Consider the following 20,060-nt stretch of genomic DNA (forward strand, 5'->3'; position numbering starts at 1 on the left):
CCAAGGAAGTCATTGTCTTATACTTTATTTCATAAAAGATTCCAGAAGAAGCGTTCTCGTGGGAAGAGAGCTAGAGCATCATTATGAAAATTTCCAGAGACTCATTAAAGGGATTTATGGCCCAAGCCAAGCCTCTTAATGGAGATCGGGGACGCTCCCCGGATCGCGGCAAACTAACCTTCGGAGGGAAGAAGGAATTAATTTAATATCTCTGGTTATGAAAGAGATGCATTGGATCTGATACAAGAATTGCAACCTGCATAATTTATGCTAAATTTTGATATGCAACATGGCTGTAATCATAAATGCATTCGTTAAGTAGGGTACTTGACATGCTTTGTGCGGGAAAACTTCGAGTCGCGGGCGCGGGTATCCTACACGCGATCAAGCGGCGTGGCTACGCCAACCTGATTATAAATGCAGGTCCGCCTGGCATGTCAGCCTCATTCTCTGACCGTAAGGCTGCTTGAACGAAGTCGTCATGCTGCAAGTCGGCACCGAGAACAACGTTCTATCTTCGGGCTGCACATACAACTAGCACTACTGAATCTGGAAGAAAGTAAGTAACCCGCATATTCAGCTGAGTTCTTGATATTACCTGTGTTGATCTGCTGTGGTGAGATGAGGTACTGCCTATAATAGACTGATGAACTAGTAGCCTCATATTTCTGTGAGGTCAAGTTGTAACTAACGTAATGCTAGAATCAATGTAGGCTCAGGGTAGTTCTGGTACCACGACATGTTGTCCGAGTGAAAGAATAAAATAACAGTGTTACCAAGTTTGATGAAGAAAACTATAGTGTACCAGGTTTAAAATTCAGAACAAGACTTGGTCAATGTAACGTGTGAGGCACGATATTAGTGGAAACAGGCATCGAGTCTGGACAGTCTGTAATAAGTAATTTTTTTTTCAGTTACCCCTGCATCAAGCCAGTACGAGCTTCTACATAATCATTGCGAGGAAGCCACAACGGGAGCTGAAGCCGGCACGACATCGGGAATCGATCCAGGAACGTGGGGCGTACCTGATCAGCGCGACGTCGAAGGGGACATCTTCCAACCATCTAAGGAGCTGCAAGAAGGATTCACGCTAGATAGAATGTCTATAGTCGTCCGCCGGTATCTGCTGCAAGCGTCGCAGTTTGTCATGATGTGGTAAATTCAGTGGTCCACAGGAAGGGCCGCTCCGTCATGTCATCAATCATATAAGGTCAGAGCTTTCCAATTCTGTTTCAAGCATGTCATTTAAATTTAGATAGGAACAGGGGGGCCGTCAGCCAACAGGTTAGTTTATGGTAGGAAAATTCTTGGTAATAAATAGCTATGCCTCAAGCTCGAACCCGGTACATTAGTGTAGGCAGTAGGTTGTATATTCCTTAGATTTCATTTCGATAGTATTATTATTAGTGTACGTGTAATCTTCATGGGTCAGGTAGAACTCCCTTGGTCATGTTAGGTAAGTCTGACAGACAGGCACGGTTTATAGTGTAGAGTTTAGGCATATGTCTCTGCAGAAGTAGGTTGTGTATTTGAGATCAGGATTTACCCCGTAACTCACCTAGCTTATCCGACAGGGTGGGCGTGTCCGTATGTTTGAGAGATTTGGGCATTATGCATGTAGCTGACTGTATGAATTGATATGAGAGAGCCCCAGCACAGATTAAGAGTGTATTAGATGCATATGAGGTGCCTTATTATGGCTATGTGATGATAGCTTACTGAACTGTGCCTTTGTATTATTAATGATGAGCCCATTGGAGGTGGAAATGAGATTTGTTGTATTGCTTTTGGCATTGAGATGAGGGCATGTAGCCCATGGGTATTTAAGAGAGCGCTTTAGCAGCCAGATTATGCGAGATACATTGAGTAGCAAAGTTTCCTTGCACTCAGCCTACAAGTCAGTCAGCTGAGCTCATAAATTGTGTGGGCAGCCGCCTGTCTAGTGCACCGCTGGTGAGGGTTGTTGTGTCTGACGTCACAGTCTTGAAACTCGGTTATATTGCTGTCTGCAGCTTGTCGAGTGTGTAGAGGGAAAGGACGACCTTGATGTTTTGACGCAGGGAGAGATTTTAGTTCTGTTTGTTCTGCTTTATTTTAACGCTTTGCCCGTTTTATGTTGACCCCTGGACAAGATGGTTGTGTTCCTTTTTATATTGTTTTTTTTTTATATATGATTATTCAACGCCTTGCTCTTCATTGGACCAGGGATCGATACCGGGTCAGGGCACTGTACATTATGTGTTTATATTTGTTCACACCGGGGTTCGATGTTACGAGGCATAGTAAAATTTTATGATGTGGAGATTACTGTTAGATGTGTATTTCAGCAGATATCCATTTTCTCTTTATTTCATTACTTACACAATTGTACCATGCTTGTTACAGCAAAGCTGTTTCGTGAAGGCAGTGAACTGGTAACCGTCGGCTCAACATTATCTTTACCCCAGTCACATTTGAAAGTTCTTATATTTGTAAATAGTATTGTTATGTAATAAATCCCTGTTGGTAAAACTTTGAATGCAGCGATGTTTCTGTTAGATATTTTTTTTGTTGGATTTTTCTATTACCCTGCATCATTTCGTATCCACCTAAGTTATTTTATATGCCCTCATTTCTACCCAGATACCCTGATTCATGTTCTACTGCGCTGCAGGTTGTGGATACGCCCCGCAAGGTAAGACGTGTGCCGCACATACATCTTTTCTTGGATGTATTGGTCACTATAATGTTCTTGGTTCGAATTCGGCATTTGCCTAACTGGAATCAAAAGCATTATAGGGCACAGTAAATAGAAACCCACATGCGATGTATATAACTTGTATAAATTAGAATTGCAAGAAGGATGGGTGCAAGTACAGGTGTATGTGGGCGAATGTGTATGCGTGTGCGTGTGGGAGTGGTTTGTGAATGAGTGTGTATATGGGGGTCTTAGTGAGAGTATAAATGGCTGGGTGTTCTTACTCTAATATTTTCAGGATAAATCAAGATAATTATTATTCTAAGGGTACAGTGTTTCTAGTGTAAATATGTAAATTTAAAATTATCTACATAAGTTTGTAAGTAAATATTCAGTAGAGTTTATGTACGCATGTGGAGATGGAGATGGAGGCACAGGCACTTCCGTGTATGTGGGGCTTGCCCTTTCTCCATATACCACCCCTAAATTGTACATGTACAATTTAAGGAAAATATAATAATAATAATAATAATAATAATAATAATAATAATAATAATAATAATAATAATAATAATAATAATAATAATAATAATAATAATAATAATAATCTGTTTTTTGCTAAATGGTTTATATGAACCACATATAAATAAATAAATAAATAAATAAATAAATAAATAAATAAATAAATAAATAAATAAATAAATAAATAAAAATAAATAAATAAATAAATAAATAAATAAATAAATAAATAAATAAATAAATAAATATTTTTTGCTATATGCTTTATGTCGCACCAACACAGATAGGTCTTATGGCGACGATGGGAAAGGAAAGGCCTAGGAGTGGAAAGGAAGTGGTCATGGCCTTAAATAAGGTACCCCCAAACCCCATGGCACTACAGCCCTTGAAGGGCCTTGGCCTACCAAGCGACCACTGTTCAGCCCGAAGGCTTGCAGATTACAAGGTGTCGTGTGGTCAGCACGACGAATCCTCTCGGCCGTTATTCTTGGCTTTCTAGACCAGGGCCGCTACCTCACCGTCAGATAACTCCTCAATTCTAATCACGTAGGCTGAGTGGACCTTGAACCAGCCCTCAGGTCCAGGTAAAAATCCCTGATCTGGCTGGGAATTGAACCCGGGACCTCCGGGTGAGAGGCAGGCACGTTACCTCTAGACCACGGGCCGGCTTTAAGTAAGGTACAGCCCCAGCATTTGCCTGGTGTGAAAATGGGAAACCACGGAAAACCATCTTCAGGCCTGCCGACAGTGGGGTTCGAACCCACAATCTCCTGGATGCAAGCTCACAGCTGGGCGACCCTAACCGCACGGCCTACTCGCCCGGTAAATAAATAAATGAGAATTGATGGTACACGGAGAAAGAGGAGAAATGAAGATCTCTACAGTCAGATACCATACGTAAGAGGAGACTGAAGCTTAATGAACACCTCACAAGAATGAACGAGAATCGACTAACAAAGAAAATATTTAACTACATCACCAAGATAAAAGCAACTACAAAATGGATAGAAAAAAAATGAGAAAGGACATGGAGGTAGTTGGCATAATCCTAAAGAGATCTGGAATAGAGACAGGTTTTAGGCTACAATGAATAAATTCAAGGGATTCCAGGAAAAGCAAAATAAAAAAGCCAAGAATGTCTGGTCAGAGGAGAGGAAGAGGGGCCACAGCAAAATGAAGTTTTGAGAGAACAAAAAGAACTAACCACAAAATCAACTGTTTCCTGTGGGCCAAATTAGGCCAGATTTTAAGAAAGAATAAATAAATAAATAAATAAATAAATAAATAAATAAATAAATAAATAAATAAATAAATAAAAAATGTGGGTTATAAATAACGTTCACAGATTGTAGATGTTAGATTGCACTATTGCCACTGAACCGCGTATTGTTCTTTGGTAAATTGATCCATTTCCAGAACTTTGGCTGCCACAATGCCATGAGCTCCAAGCATAATACTAAATCGATGATGCGTATAGTCTAAAGGGGTCCAAAATCCAAGTCATTGGCCCCTCATAATGGTACTTATTGCTAGAAAGTAGAATCATGGTATTTGTCATGTTGCGGTACTAATCGAAAGTAGCGTAGACTCACAGTATTCCACACATTATGGTACTACTCACAGGTAATGAAATTCGCACATGTAATACAAACCTATGGTGTTTCGCACATTGCGGCGTCATTTACAGGCAACGCAAACCTATGGTGTTCATCACATACGTGTACTAACCACAGGGACTCGCACCATCCCGTGGAGTTCCTCATTTAGTGGGTACTAATCATAGGCAAGCCAGAACCGTGGTGTCGCTCCTAAAGTCATACTAATCACAGGTACTGTAAAAGCCGGCAACGCACTCTGTTGCTACTAATCACAAACCTATTTTGTACCTAACATCATGGTACTACGCACAAGTAAAAGCAAACCCATGGTGTTTCCCGCGTTATGGTACTAATCACAAGTAGTTTCATGGTTCTAATACAATCATCCCTTGGTCGCCCCTTTTAGCTGCCTCTTACAACAGGCAGGAGATACTGCAGATTTGAAAGTTTGAAACACTGCCCACAGTATATGCAAAAACTATGTATTCAAAAGCAGAACAAGGAAGACAATGTGTGTATATATATATATATATATATATTGAACCATTCAGTTCATGGTCAAGTAATATGGATTTTGGCCTAATGTATTGGAATAATATGAGACCACCATGCAAGCCCTTTGTATAGCATTTTATTATGTAAGAGGATAAGAGATTGAGTGTTTCTCATGGGAACATAGCATCAGAAGCGTGAAGAAAATTCCAGAGACTCATAAAAGGAATTTATTACCCAAGCGAAGCCTCTTCAAAAGTGGCGTTGGATGCTAAACACTGCATGAATCTCACGGGTTGATTGTAACCTGGAGGGAAGAGGAAATTAATTTAATATCTCCAGCTACATACGAGATGCACTGGATCTGATAGGAGAATTGCAACCTGCATAATTTCCCGTAAATTTTGATATGCGACACGGCTGTAATTATAAATGCATACGTTAAGTGAGATACTTGTCATTCTTTGCGCGGTAGAAATTTCCATTCGTGGGGACGCGTTAATGGAGACCTCCCACATTGGAGCTTGGTAACGCGTACGCGAGCCTGATTATATATACACGGCCGCCATGGGCGTCAGTTTCATTCGTCGACTGTACTACTGCCAGAAACGAGGTCATCACGCTACAAGTCGGCATACAGAAGAGCGTCTTTATCTTTGAGCTGCGTACGCCAAGTTCAAGCAAGCCTTGGGAAAATATTCCCTGCATCATCCCGGAACGAGATACTGCTCATTTGTGTTGGGGGAGCGGTGACCGGAGCTGAAGCAGAGAAGGTGTCGTCACGGCATCAGGAGTCGACCCAGAACCATCCAACACGTCTACTCAACACGACACTGAAGTGGCGACCAATCAACCACCAGGCAAGCTGCAGGAAATGCAACCGCCAGCCAGGATGTCCCCCGCTACCAACTTGTGTGTGCCGTTACCATCTAAGCCCGTTATGATGCAGTAAATCAGGCTGCCCACTGAGTAGCCGTTCCGTAATGATCACCATCACAGGTCAGAGCTCTCCAATTGTAATAAGCATGCTGTCATAAATTCCACTTGACAGGAGAAAGGCTGGCCGTCAGCCAACATGTAAATATCGTAGGAAATTGTCATGTATTTAGTGTCTATGTCCAGGACTCGAACTCAGTTAGGTTAATAGTAGATTGCTTGTCGTGCGTTCTTTATTTAGTGTGATAACCATGGTACTCGGTATTATTAGGATTGTGTATTTGTTGTATATATTTTCATGTCGGACCAGCAGGGTCACAACAGTTAGGTCGACAGCTATTGTTGCTAGGGATGTGTCATGTACGTAACTTTTTGATCTAATGTAGTTCATTTGATACGTTACTTATCCCTTAATTTACTCGGGTTGACATGTCAAGAGGTGCGGGTCATAACATTTGAGATATACGAGTATAGTGTAACCAGCTGACCGTGCGTATCGATGTAAAGGAGGGCCTATCGCTTATTCACAATGTGTCATATGAGATGTAAATGCCCTGTGTTGGCTAAGGACTAATTGCACTGGAGATTGCGCCAGAGAATAGTAATAGACAAGTCCGTTGTAGGCAGCTGCGATGTATTGTTGAATTGGTAATGATATAAACATGATGGCAATTAGCCCATGCATAGTAATGAGGACGAGAAGAAAGCCAGATTTCTGAAGCTGGAGTGAGAGCGAAAGACTTCCGCATTTTATTTACTGTTCACCAGCTGGAAGCTATTTTTAGAGACAGAAGAATGGCCGACCCTTGTCACGTGCCTGTAGTAAGGGGAGGAAGGGAGTAGTATGATGTCATGACACAGGATCGCAGAAGGGAAATGCTAGTGAATGTCTGTTCAATGTTTAGGGAGACCAACGACCTTCTATTACGGAACAAGTTGTGATTGTATTCCCATTTGTAAATATTATTTCTATGCAACCAGCCCCCAATTATATGATTATTGGATGATATATTAGAGTTCCTAATGATTTATCTTATATGTTTGTGTCTTGCTCTTGGCAGGTCTTGTGTTCGATGCCTCATTGGAGCAATGTAATTTTGGATGTTTAGGTTTTGCCAGTTAGGATGTTCTGTGTACTGTGGCATAAAGCTGTTTAGAGAGGAACAGGAGGAAATTACTAGCCTTGCATTTTGTGCAGATGCACATTTAAATATCCCATTACTCATATTACTGCTGATATGCTTGTTACAGCACGGAAGTCATGTGAAGATGTTTTTGCGACCAAATGTAGTATGGCTATCGACGGCTCCATGTTTAAAAGTCCCATATATTATACCTCAGATCTGACATATATTTGTATAATCTTCATTATCGATCTGATTGTAATAAATATTATTGTAAAAATTTGAATGCAGCTAAATTTTTTTGTTATTTTGTTAGGATTGCTCTTACCTTGCACTTTTGGTATCCTCTTTAGTTAAGTAACATCGATGCCCTGTTCTTTACCCATTACCCCTGATTCATGTTTCTCCAGAGCTGCTGAGAGAGGAGACCCATCGCAAGGTAAGCTATGTGCCAGAAATACTCACTCTGGTGGACGTATTGGTAACTATGATGCACTTGGTTCGATTTCGGCGTTCGCCTGATGTGAACCTAGTCATTATAGGGCACATAGTTTTATGGCGCCGAGCAACGTGTGGCCTGACAATGTCCGTAAACAGGGTCACAGGAACTTAGTTCGATGCCCATGTATGTTGGAGCCATAGTATTTTGGCGCAGGCCAACTTTGGAGCCCGATTTGTCCTGTAAATAGGGTTATAGATGATAACTGATGTTGGTAAGTGCAGACCTGATATTTCTGTAAAGAATGGTCGTGCAAGTGTTGATATTAGTCATATGTTATGATCAGCTGCATTCAATCGTGTAGTACATGAATACTAAGATTGGTCTTTGATCTGTACGGTTAGCTTCGCGATATATTATGTGTACCCAGTAGAAGTTTGGCATGGTTATATGACTTCCTGTTCGCAGATGTATTTATTGTATTACATGTCCTTTAGGTCTCATAGTTAGGACGTGAATATAGCAGTTGGTGTTGCTTAGCGCTCGTGTGCTTATTTGTTGATTACTGTGGAGTATAGGACGGTATTCTGATGTTCGAGCGGTTACTTGACTTGTAGGATGCTCTGTGAATATGTATGTAGTCCATTGGTTTTCTGTGTTGCATGTTAGAATTGGTGTCTCTATGCTTTGTCATTTGTTGGAGAATTATGTGCTTGTACTTTGTATGTTTTATAAATTATTGTTGTGCTGACGGTATTTTGAGTTGGAGAGATATGAGGTTGCATAGGTGTAGCCTGCTTATGCTTTGGAAGCTCTAAATTTTTGGCAATTAGGAGCATTTATTGCTAAAATTATAGTTAGATGAAATTCATAGAAATTGAGAGAAAATCGGTGACATGCGGAACGGCTCTTCTCCGGACTTTATGAGCAGTGATAGAATTATGTCGGTGAACATTGAAGAGGTGCTACGGCACGTAAGTGAACAATTGAGGGAAATGTTTAAGGAGCAGGCAGCGATAAACTCGGAACAATTGAGGGAACAGTTTAAGGAATGCGAGGAACGCATGACGGAAAGTTTTGGCGAACAGGTAGTTAAGAACAATGAACGTTTAAACGAACAGTTTAACAAACAGCTGTCACAGAACAATGAACGTCTAACGGACAATTTTACAGAAAAATTCGTGGAGTGTGAGGGACGTTTGAAGGAGATTGTAGCGGACATTGAGGACAAAGTAACTACTAAAGTGACCGAACACTTAGCTAACGCAGAAACATGCATGGCAAATCAGATAACTGAGCTTAGAGAACACACTAGCGTTCGTTTGGAGCAATTGGCCTCAGAGAATGAAGCGACTAGGGAGACACTAGCTGAATTAGATGCTAAGATAGAGAATGTGCGTCAATGCTGTGTTGCCACGACTGAGGAGTTGAGAAGACAGTTCGAGGAATCACACAGGACGACAGATCAGTGAAGTAAAGGGCAGTATCGCTGGAATCGAACAGAGGACGGAAGAAATGGACACGAAGACTAAGACGGGATTAAATACGGTCAAAGAAAATCTGGTTGCAATGGTGGTCAGAATGAATCACACGCAGGAGGAGGTAGAGAGGTTAGAGAAGAAATTAGAACACCAGATCGAAGTCAGGACGCAAGAAGTAGCATAAAAATGGGAGAAGTCCACAGAAAAGAATAAGGCAAAAATTGCGGGATTGAAATTAGATCTCCAACAGACCAGGACGGAGGTTAGAACCGAAGTACTGGGCTTGGAAAACTGCAGGGAGCAGATGCAGAAAGCGACAGAAAAGTGCATGCAGGGATTGGAGCACGAGTTAGAGGAGATCCGAGATAAGCTGGACCAGTTAGAATTTCCTGACGAGGGTTAGGTGAAGTAAAGGAAAATGAGCCTCTCATACAATTCAGTCGAAAATAAGTACGAGCGCGACAGCCTGAATGAGAGCCAAGGGAGTGTACATGGGCTGTTAGGTGAGTCATTTAACTCCATGCCACAAGTAGGAAATACAACCCTATTTAGCAATTGCAATGCGATCCTGGTTTATGGATGGATGTGATCACCGGAGGATAAGCCAAAGAAATTTGAGGCTAATGGGGAAATCAAACCCCGTTCATTTCTCAGGGAATTGGAGACATACATGGACGAGTGCCAAATTCCACAGGAGAGGAGGCTACGTACTGCAGAGAAATTTCTTGGAGGAACAGCAGGAGCCTGGTTTAGAGCTTTTAGACAGATATTTCAGACCTATGAAGACTTCAAACGTGCATTTCTCAATAAGTTTTGGAACCAAGGACATCAATTAGCCTTACGAATGGAGTTATATGCGAGAAAATATGCAAGCACGTCACCAACAAGGCTAAGCGAGTATTTTATAGCACAATACATACGTTTACAGGAGTTGGACCATCCTCCAGACGAAGAAGAGATTGTGATCACCATTATTAAGCAATTGCCGATTGAAGTACAAAGGACCCTTATAGCGGCAAATGTCAAGACGGCAGTAGAAACTGAGGAGGCGCTCAGATTGTGGAACCAGACTTCTACATTATACCAACCGAGAATTCAAACCGTGGAAGCTGTGCATCACGTGGATGTCCTGACTGAAGGACATATAGGAGAGACGTAAAGGAATGCCAAAATTCTGGCACGCAAAAACGCCGACGCTAAGGGTAAAGGAACCAGGAAATCTGAGGTACCGAGAAGAATCGAACTGGCGGTCCAGAAGATGGAACTCCCCACGGGACAACACAGAGGGATGGAGAAGGCGAGACAGACGAAACAAATACTTCGAGAAACGAAGAGACAATAGACCATATTGGACTCAAGTAAGGGATTATCACAGCTCAAAGCGTTACCCTCCGTGGAATGGAAACAAAGCGAGCTGTGTCAGGCCGAGAGAAGGTCAGGTACGCCCACATGACTCAGACAGACGAGGGAGCTCGTCCCACACTCAATGACGAGAAAGGAAAAATCTGCCTCCCCAATATGAATGGAGAGATGCAATTAATTTGCACACAGCTGCAAATTCGCCCGGCGCGACCAGTTTAGCATATCAGGAGTATCATAACGGCTCCAGACCTAAAAATTTAAATCCGAATGCGACCACCTATGTTGAAAACAGTCAGAAGGATAAAAAAACTTGGAATGTACATGTAGGAGATAGAATAAATCACGAAGGTGCAGAATGGATGACAGTAGCCATCCACAGTTGGGTCGTAAAACCAGAGGACTTACTCGAGGATCCCATCAAAAACAATTTACATATACCTAAAGAGTTACCGGTCATTTACACCAGGGTTCATGGATTGAACGTTCGTTCGCTCACAAATACAGGAGCCACTATTAGTGTGGTGTCCCAGGAACTGGTATCAGAACTACAAAGCAGAGTTCGAATCCCGTCAATACCTATTTCGAAATTAAAGGTTAAAGGTATAATCCCAGACAAAGCTACGACCTGTAACGAGCAGGTGTTACTGGATATTCAGATAGGAAATCTACTTGTCTCTCATCCTTGTGTAGTACTTCCAAGGATGGAATACAATCTCATCTTAAAAGCGGATTTTCTGCGGGAGTACGCAGGAGTGATTGACATGGTCTCAAATTCAATAATGTTGAAGATGAAGAAGAACCAAGAAAAAATAGAATTAAACAAGAATAAGGATTACCAACCTGAAGAACGCATATGGACAGCAGACTTGCAGATGGACAATACCAGTTCAGAGAATTGGTTAGAGGGACATGAGGAGATAATACCGGAATTTGAAATTATGTTATCAGAATTGGTAGAGCAAAGGAAAAAGGAAAAATTCTTAGGCCTTTTACCTGATAAGGTAGACGAAGCAAAGATCGCTCTTGAAGACAAGGGTAGGCTGAAAGAACTGTTGAGATATGAAACCGTATTTGGATCAAAACCGGGGAAAATTCCAAATTATCAGTACAAATTGTGTGTAAATAATTGGGAACCATTCAAGCAGAGACCGTATCCCATTCCTGAGAAGGTGTTTCCCCAGGTCCGTGAAATCACTGAAGACATGGAAAAAACTGGGATAATTGTCAAGTCTCCTGGTCCGTTTTTGAACCCGTTATGTACAGTACCCAAGCCATACGGATCTATACGTGTATGTCTTGATGCGCATTCTATCAACCGTCGTCTAGTGCCAGAGTACGATAGGGCACCCAACCTTAAAGATATCCTTAAGAAATTTGGAGACATGGAATTTTTCAGCACCGTTGATTTAACTTCCAGTTTCCATCACATCGTCTTTGACCTGAGCACTAGCGTGCTAACAGGCTTTCTATTTGATAACCAGACCTATATTTTCCTGAGGTTACCCTTTGGGCTCAAGACAAGCAGTTCGGCATTAGTAAGGGCTCTAGAAACAAACCTGAGTCAAGAAGTAAAGGACTTTACTATTCGCTAAATTGATGATATTTTGATTTGTACCAAAACTTTGGAGGAACACTTGGAAAAATTGAATCTGCTGTTTCGGGCTTAGAGAGAAGCAATTTCAAAGTAAATTTCAAGAAGTCACACTTCTGCCAGCGCAATGTGTTATTTTTGGGGCATATAGTGGATGGCCAAGGTATCCGGCCAAACCCGGCAAAGATCGATGCGATCCAGAACTTCCCAAGACCAGTAAGAATTAAACACATTAGGCAATTCTTGGGCCTAACTAACTTCTTCGAGGACCACTGTCCTGGTTATACTGACACATTGGCACCCCTTCAGGAACTACTTAAGGCGAATAATCGGTGGAAATGGGGAGACGAACAAGAAAAGGCATTTTTAAATACACAAAGACTATTGGAAAATTCAGTAAAGTTGGGATACCCCAGTTTTGATAGGAAATTTATAATTCAAACAGATTTCTGCAGTTGGGGTTGGAGCTGTACTCTATCAAGAGATGCCAGAAAGGGAACACAAAGTGACCTATTTGGCATTCATGAGTAGAAAATTGCGGGTGCATGAACTCAAATATACCACTACCGAATTGGAAATGTTGGCTATAGTAACTGCACTAGCTCACTGGAGAAAGTACGTATATGGTTTCCCGATTCTTATCAGAACGGACCATAAGGCTCTTACCTTCATTCTGAAGACAGATATGCCGAATGCACGAGTCAGTAGATGGGCACTTTATGTGCAACAATTTGACCTAATGGTTGAGCACTGCCCAGGAAGGTTAAATATTCTGGCAGATGCGTTAAGCCGGAACCCGAATCCCGAAGAGGTCACTATTCACTTAGCCATGCTGAACCACGAAGATCAAGCCGTACTAGATAGACTTAGGAACATTCACGAGGAACAGATGAATTTCCCTGAAACTCGACTAATGATCCTGTACTTCCGTAAGGAATTGCAACCCGGGACTCCACAGCACACCGAGGCAGAAAGAAAGGCTGCTAGCTATCACTATTTTAACAACATCTTACATAAATTCGTGGACGAAAATCACACCAAGTTTAGAATCGTAGTGCCTCCCCGATTGCAAACTGACTTGGTAGGGGTAGCCCATCATTCCACCGGACACTCTGGAATTGATAAGGTGGTGGCTGTCCTACAGGAAACGTTCGTATAGCCTAAGATGAGAACTATGGTGCAGAAAATATTATGTACGTGAAGTCTATCAAAGGGTGAAGCCGAATTCGTATCTTCTTAAACAACCGCCGAGACCACTAATCCCCACAGAACCATGTAAACTATACGCAATAGACTGGTTGGGTCCCTTACCTGCTGCAACAAGGGGCCTAAAATATATTTTGGTATGTTTAGATGTATTTAGCAAGTTTGTAACACTGTGTCCCGTGCAGAAGGCAAATACTTGCTCGGCGTTGTCTCAAATCAAGAACAAGATTATACCTACCATGGGAAAGCCTGAGAGTATACTGAGCAATCATGGAAGCCAATTTACAGCTACAGGATTTAAGCGGGAGCTCGACCGCCTAAGAAGTAGGCATGTTTTATCTACCATCAGACACCCACAAGCAAATTCCAGCGAGCGTGTCATGAGAGAGATATCGAAGTATTGCCGGATATATTGTCCTAGAGAGCATTATAAATGGAGCAGTGTAGTACCCATCATAACAGAATGCATCAATTCAGCCAAGCATGAATCAACAGGCATGGTACCCTCATGGTTACACAACAATCAACTGCCGAAACGTCCCTGGTAGAGTGTCATTCCTTGTCCTAGAGATCCACAGTTAGCCAGAGAGATTTGCATTCGAAATGTTGCCGACCACTTGAAAGCGCAGGCAGAAAAACTGCTCCGAAGAACACGACATAAGAGATTTCTTTTTTTTTTTTTGCTAGTTGCTTTACGTCGCACCGACTCAGATAGGTCTTATGGCGACGGTGGGACAGGGAAGGGCTAGGAGTGGGAAGGAAGCGGCCGTGGCCTTAATTAAGGTACAGCCCCAGCATTTGCCTGGTGTGAAAATGGGAAACCGCGGAAAACCATTTTCAGGGCTGCCGACAGTGGGGTTCGAACCTACTATCTCCCGAATACTGGATACTGGCCGCACTTAAGCGACTGCAGCTATCGAGCTCGAGAGATTTCATCGGCACTTGCAAGTGAACGAGTTAGTTTTAATTAGGACGACCACAGTGTCATGTCCTACAGAGAGGTACTACCACAAGTTTGCTGAGCTCTACAGCGGACCGTATCGAGTAATTCACAGCTATGAAAATAATTCCTATAAGGTACAGAGCTTGGATGGCACAGTTACTAAGATTTTTAACTCTTCAAATCTTAAACCATTCTATAGCCCAGGTCAATATCAGCTGAACATAAAGAAGAAGAAGACTAGAAGAAGGAGAATTTGAAGAAGCAGAAGAAAATGCCGGAGAGGATATTATCATTTCGGAAGAGGATGGACCAGACGACAGAGAAGAACCACCAGAGATGCGCAATGGCGAGGAAGGAGAAGAAGAAATAAATATGATCACTCCAGATGATAGTCAACCCCAGCTATGTGAGCAGCGAGAAGAAATAGACTGCTCAGGATGTGAGAGTAATCACCGGAAATTTCTAGCATTGTTGGATGCCTATTACCAGGTCAGAAAGGATAGAGAAGCCTTGTTATCTGTTGCTGAGGAAAATCCTATCTCAGAAGTTTTGAAAAATAGCCGCATAGATTGAGGTGTTGAGAAGGTGGTCTCTAGATGGAAGAAAATAAAATTTTTTACAAAATTTTATTTTGTCATTCACGAAGGGCTATGAACCATTCAGTTCATGGTCAAGTAATATGGATTTTGGCCTAATGTATTGGAATAATATGAGACCACCATGCAAGGCCTTTGTATAGCATTTTATTATGTAAGAGGATAAGAGATTAAGTGTTTCTCGTGGGAACATAGCATCAGAAGCGTGAAGAAAATTCTAGAGACTCATAAAAGGAATTTACTACCCAAGCGAAGTCTCTTCAAAAGTGGCGTTGGACGCTAAACACTGCATGAATCTCGCGGGTTGATTGTAACTTGGAGGGAAGAGGAAGTTAATTTAATATCTCCAGCTACATACGAGATGCACTGGATCTGATAGGAGAATTGCAACCTGCATAATTTCCCGTAAATTTTGATATGCAACACAGCTGTAATTATAAATGCATACGTTAAGTGAGATACTTGTCATTCTTTGCGCGGTAGAAATTTCCATTCGCGAGCGCGCATTAATGGAGATCTCCCACATTAGAGCTTGGTAACGCGTACGCGAACCTGATTATATATACACAGCCGCCATGGGCGTCAGTTTCATTCGTCGACTGTACTACTGCCAGAAACGAGGTCATCACGCTACAAGTCGGCATACAGAAGAGCGTCTTTATCTTTGAGCTGCGTACGCCAAGTTCAAGCAAGCCTTGGGAAAATTTTCCCTGCATCATCCCAGAACGAGATACTGCTCATTTGTGTTGGGGGAGCGGTGACCGGAGCTGAAGCAGACAAGGTGTCGTCACGGCATCAGGAGTCGACCCAGAACCATCCAACACGTCTACTCAACACGACACCGAAGTGGCGACCAATCAACCACCAGGCAAGCTGCAGGAAATGCAACCGCCAGCCAGGATGTCTCCCGCTACCAACTTGTGTGTGCCGTCACCATCTAAGCCCGTCATGATGCAGTAAATCAGGCTGTCCACTGAGGAGCCGTTCCGTGATGATCACCATCACAAGTCAGAGCTTTCCAATTGTAATAAGCATGCTGTCATAAATTCCACTTGACAGGAGAAAGGTTGGCCGTCAGCCAACATGTAAATATCGTAGGAAATTGTCATGTATTTAGTGTCTAAGCCCAGGACTTGAACTCAGTTAGGTTAATAGTAGATTGCTTGTCGTGTGTTCTTTATTTAGTGTGATAACCATGGTACTCGGTATTATTAGGATTGTGTATTTGTTGTATACATTTTCATGTCGGACCAGCAGGGTCATAACAGTTAGGTCGACAGCTATTGTTGCTAGGGATGTGTCATGCACGTAACTTTTTGGTTTAATGTAGTTCATTTGATACGTTACTTATCCCTTAATTTACTCGGGTTGACATGTCAAGAGGTGCGGGTCATAACATTTGAGATACATGAATATTGTGTAACCAGCTGACCGTGCGTATCGATGTAAAGGAGGGCTTATCGCTTATCCGCAATGTGTCATATGAGATGTAAATGCCCTGTGTTGGCTAAGGACTAATTGCACTGGAGATTGCGCCAGAGAATAGTAATAGACAAGTCCGTTGTAGGCAGCTGCGATGTATTGTTGAATTGGTAATGATATAAACATGATGGCAATTAGCCCATGCATAGTAATGAGGACGAGGAGAAAGCCAGATTTCTGAAGCTGGAGTGAGAGCGAAAGACTTCCACATTTTATTTACTGTTCACCAGCTGGAAGCTATTTTTAGAGACAGAAGAATGGCCAACCCTTGTCACGTGCCTGTAGTAAGGGGAGGAAGGGAGTAGTATGACGTCATGACACAGGATCGCAGAAGGGAAATGCTAGTGAATGTCTGTTCAATGTTTAGGGAGACCAACGACCTTCTATTACGGAACAAGTTGTGATTGTATTCCCATTTGTAAATATTATTTCTATGCAACCAGCCCCCAATTATATGATTATTGGATGATATATTAGAATTCCTAATGATTTATCTTATATGTTTGTGTCTTGCTCTTGGTAGATCTTGTATTCGATGCCTCATCGGAGCAATGTAATTTTGGATGTTTAGGTTTTGCCAGTTAGGATGTTCTGAGTACTGTGGCATACAGCTGTTTAGAGAGGAACAGGAGGAAATTACTAGCCTTGGATTTTGTGCAGATGCACGTTTAAATATCTCGTTACTCATATTACTGGTGATAGGCTTATTACAGCACGGAAGTCATGTGAAGATGTTTTTGCAACAAAATGTAGTATGGCTATCGACGGCTCCATGTTTAAAAGTCCCATGTAATATACCTGAGATTTAACTTATATATTTGTATAATCGTCATTATCGATTAGATTGTAATAAATATTATTGTAAAAATTTGAATGCAGCTAAAAATTTTTGTTATTTTGTTAGGATTACTCTTACCTTGCACTTTTGGTATCCTCTTTAGTTAAGTAATATCGATGCCCTGTTCTTTACCCATAACCCCTGATTCATGTTTCTCCAGAGCTGCTGAGAGAGGAGACCCATCGCAAGGTAAGCTATGTGCCAGAAATACTCACTCTGGTGGACGTATTGGTAAATATGATGCACTTGGTTTGATTTCGGCGTTCGCCTGATGTGAACTAAGTCATTATAGGGCACAATATATAGAGTGTTTCAAACATTTTAAATTACTTTAGAGTGTTTATTTGTTATGTATTTGCTATGTATTTTGGAATATGTATCTTCTACAAGCTGAGGATGTCCCAACGAGGGATGAAAGATTTACTTTTAATATAAATCAGGTGAAATATGTATTTCTTAGCCCGCTTCTCTTCAACATCGCCATATCTGACATCGGATAAATATGTTTACCTATAACATCATGGTATATCTATGCTGATGACATGGCCCTCGGCTAAACAAACAAAAAAGCCATACAAAGATCACTTAACCTCCTTATGAACTAGATGAAATGAAATAAAATGGAAGTAAATCAGGAGAAGAGAGTCCAAATGGTGTTCAGAAAATGTGGAAGAAGATCAAAGGAAGACATCATTGATAAAAGAGAAGCCATTAAAAATTGTGAACTGCTTCAGGTACCTGGGGGTAATCCTATAGCCAACAACAAAGTCGTTTAAGAATACACATTATGGAGAGAGCCATGGCAGCGACCAAGAGAATGTTGCACATCAAGAACGTCAAAATCCTAAGTCTCCCTTCTGCCTTAACTCATCGCTGTGGACGGCGTAAGATGTTTAAGCTTGCTCCTATGCTGCGGGCCGTGGACGGCGTAAGACGTTTAATGTTCCGCGCGAAGCAAGGCTGGATTCTTACACCTTAGTCAGCGTTACTGGTTGTAGCAGGAAGTTGGTTGACCTTTTTGAGATAACCCTCGTGTTGAGTGGGCTCATGTTTATCTTAGCTGTTTTAGCGGGAATATCTCAGCACTTCCTCGCGCGTCGAGACTGTACGTACTTGAGATTCTAATGCACTGCGTGTCATTCTTACCAAGTGTAGTATAATGGCTTATAAAACAAAGTTTCTTACGGAAGATTAATTTTTAGATATTGTTCACAATGATTATTCTGGTGATGAACTTATTCCCGAAATAGACTCAGGTAATGAAAGTGAGAGTGACGAGGAAATTCCGATTCTCTAATGCGATAGGCCTGTAGAGAAAAGTGAAGTGCCTGGTACATATCATCCTAGTTATTGTCCAACTGTTCCACCATTTACAGAGTATTCATGTATAAACGTTCAAATAGAAAAGAAGCAGGATATTTTGAGTTACTTGAGTATTTTCATGAATGACGAATTTTATCAGTATGTGTGTGAGCAGACCAATCTATACGCGAGTCAAGTGATAAGTGCGGTGCCCCGGCCTTTCACAAAGAATTCGATCATGCAATCGTGGAAACTGATTAGTCCCAAATCCTGATATAAAAATGTACTGGACCGAAGACCCTGTTTTTCATACTCCGATATTTTCTAATACAATGTTCCGAATACGCTTCCTCAGTATTATTTCATTTCTTCACTTCGGTGACAGTAATCATTATGCCGAAAATACAGATAGGCTGTATAAAATGAGACGTATTTTGAAACCTGTGACACCTGATATCACACTCTAAATATTTACTGGAGGTAAGCACAAAGTATCATTTTTCTAACATTTATAGTTTAGGAGTAATTGTAAATTGTATTAAGTGATGCACGTCAAGAGGGCCGGGCATGAAAATGGCTGGTCCAGGCATCCAAGAGTCCCTCTCAGAAGCAGGTACTGAACGTGTTAAAACACTTTGAAGCTGAAACCATTCCAACTCTATACTACAGTATAGAAATCGTTTGGCAAAATCTCATTGTAAAGGCTTCAAGAATCTGGAGAAAACAAAGGCCTGTTTCTTAAAGTTAGCTCTAGGACTGTCCAAATACACCCCATCAAGATTAGTATACAAACTCACAAAAGCAACTTTCCTGATGGAGGACCTACAAATAAGACTCTCGCTTCCCTTCACGACTAACTAGGCAAAAGTTGTACAAGAAAGACAAGAGAAAAGGAAAACTATATGGCCAGATTGATTTGAGTATTTACATCAATACAGATGTTAAAAATGAAGTTCATTACATACAACAGCACTGTTTAGTCGAAGCTGTTCTGCCTGACCTGTCATTTGCTGTCACATAGCTGTTGTCCTCCCACTTTGGTAGTGCTATTGAAAATAGACAGTAAATGTATTCAGCCTGGTGTTTCTATAGATCTGCTATCTAAGAGTGTGAAGTAAGTGCAAGAAAGGAATAAGAAATGTCGACTCCAAGGACTAAAGAAGAAGGATTTAGGCAGCCAAACAAAATCAGTAACTGTAAATGTATTGCAACTAAAGAAATAAAAATATTTTGATAAAACTTATACAAATCAGTAATGGAATCTGAAAGTAGGCCTACTTACAATGACCCACATGCTGTGGTATGTGATCCGAATGACTGTTAGTGATTATATATTGTCACGTTTCAATAAAACTAAACTATTTATGGGCAACTGTTTTGGACAAATCATTTAATTCAGGTGATTTTCTACATTTCCCTCCCCCCCCACCAAGATAAAATTTTACCAGCATAAAAAAAAAAAAAAGAAAAAAAA

The sequence above is a fragment of the Anabrus simplex genome, chromosome 3 (genome assembly GCF_040414725.1).
Source record: "Anabrus simplex isolate iqAnaSimp1 chromosome 3, ASM4041472v1, whole genome shotgun sequence".
Classification (NCBI taxonomy): domain Eukaryota; kingdom Metazoa; phylum Arthropoda; class Insecta; order Orthoptera; family Tettigoniidae; genus Anabrus; species Anabrus simplex.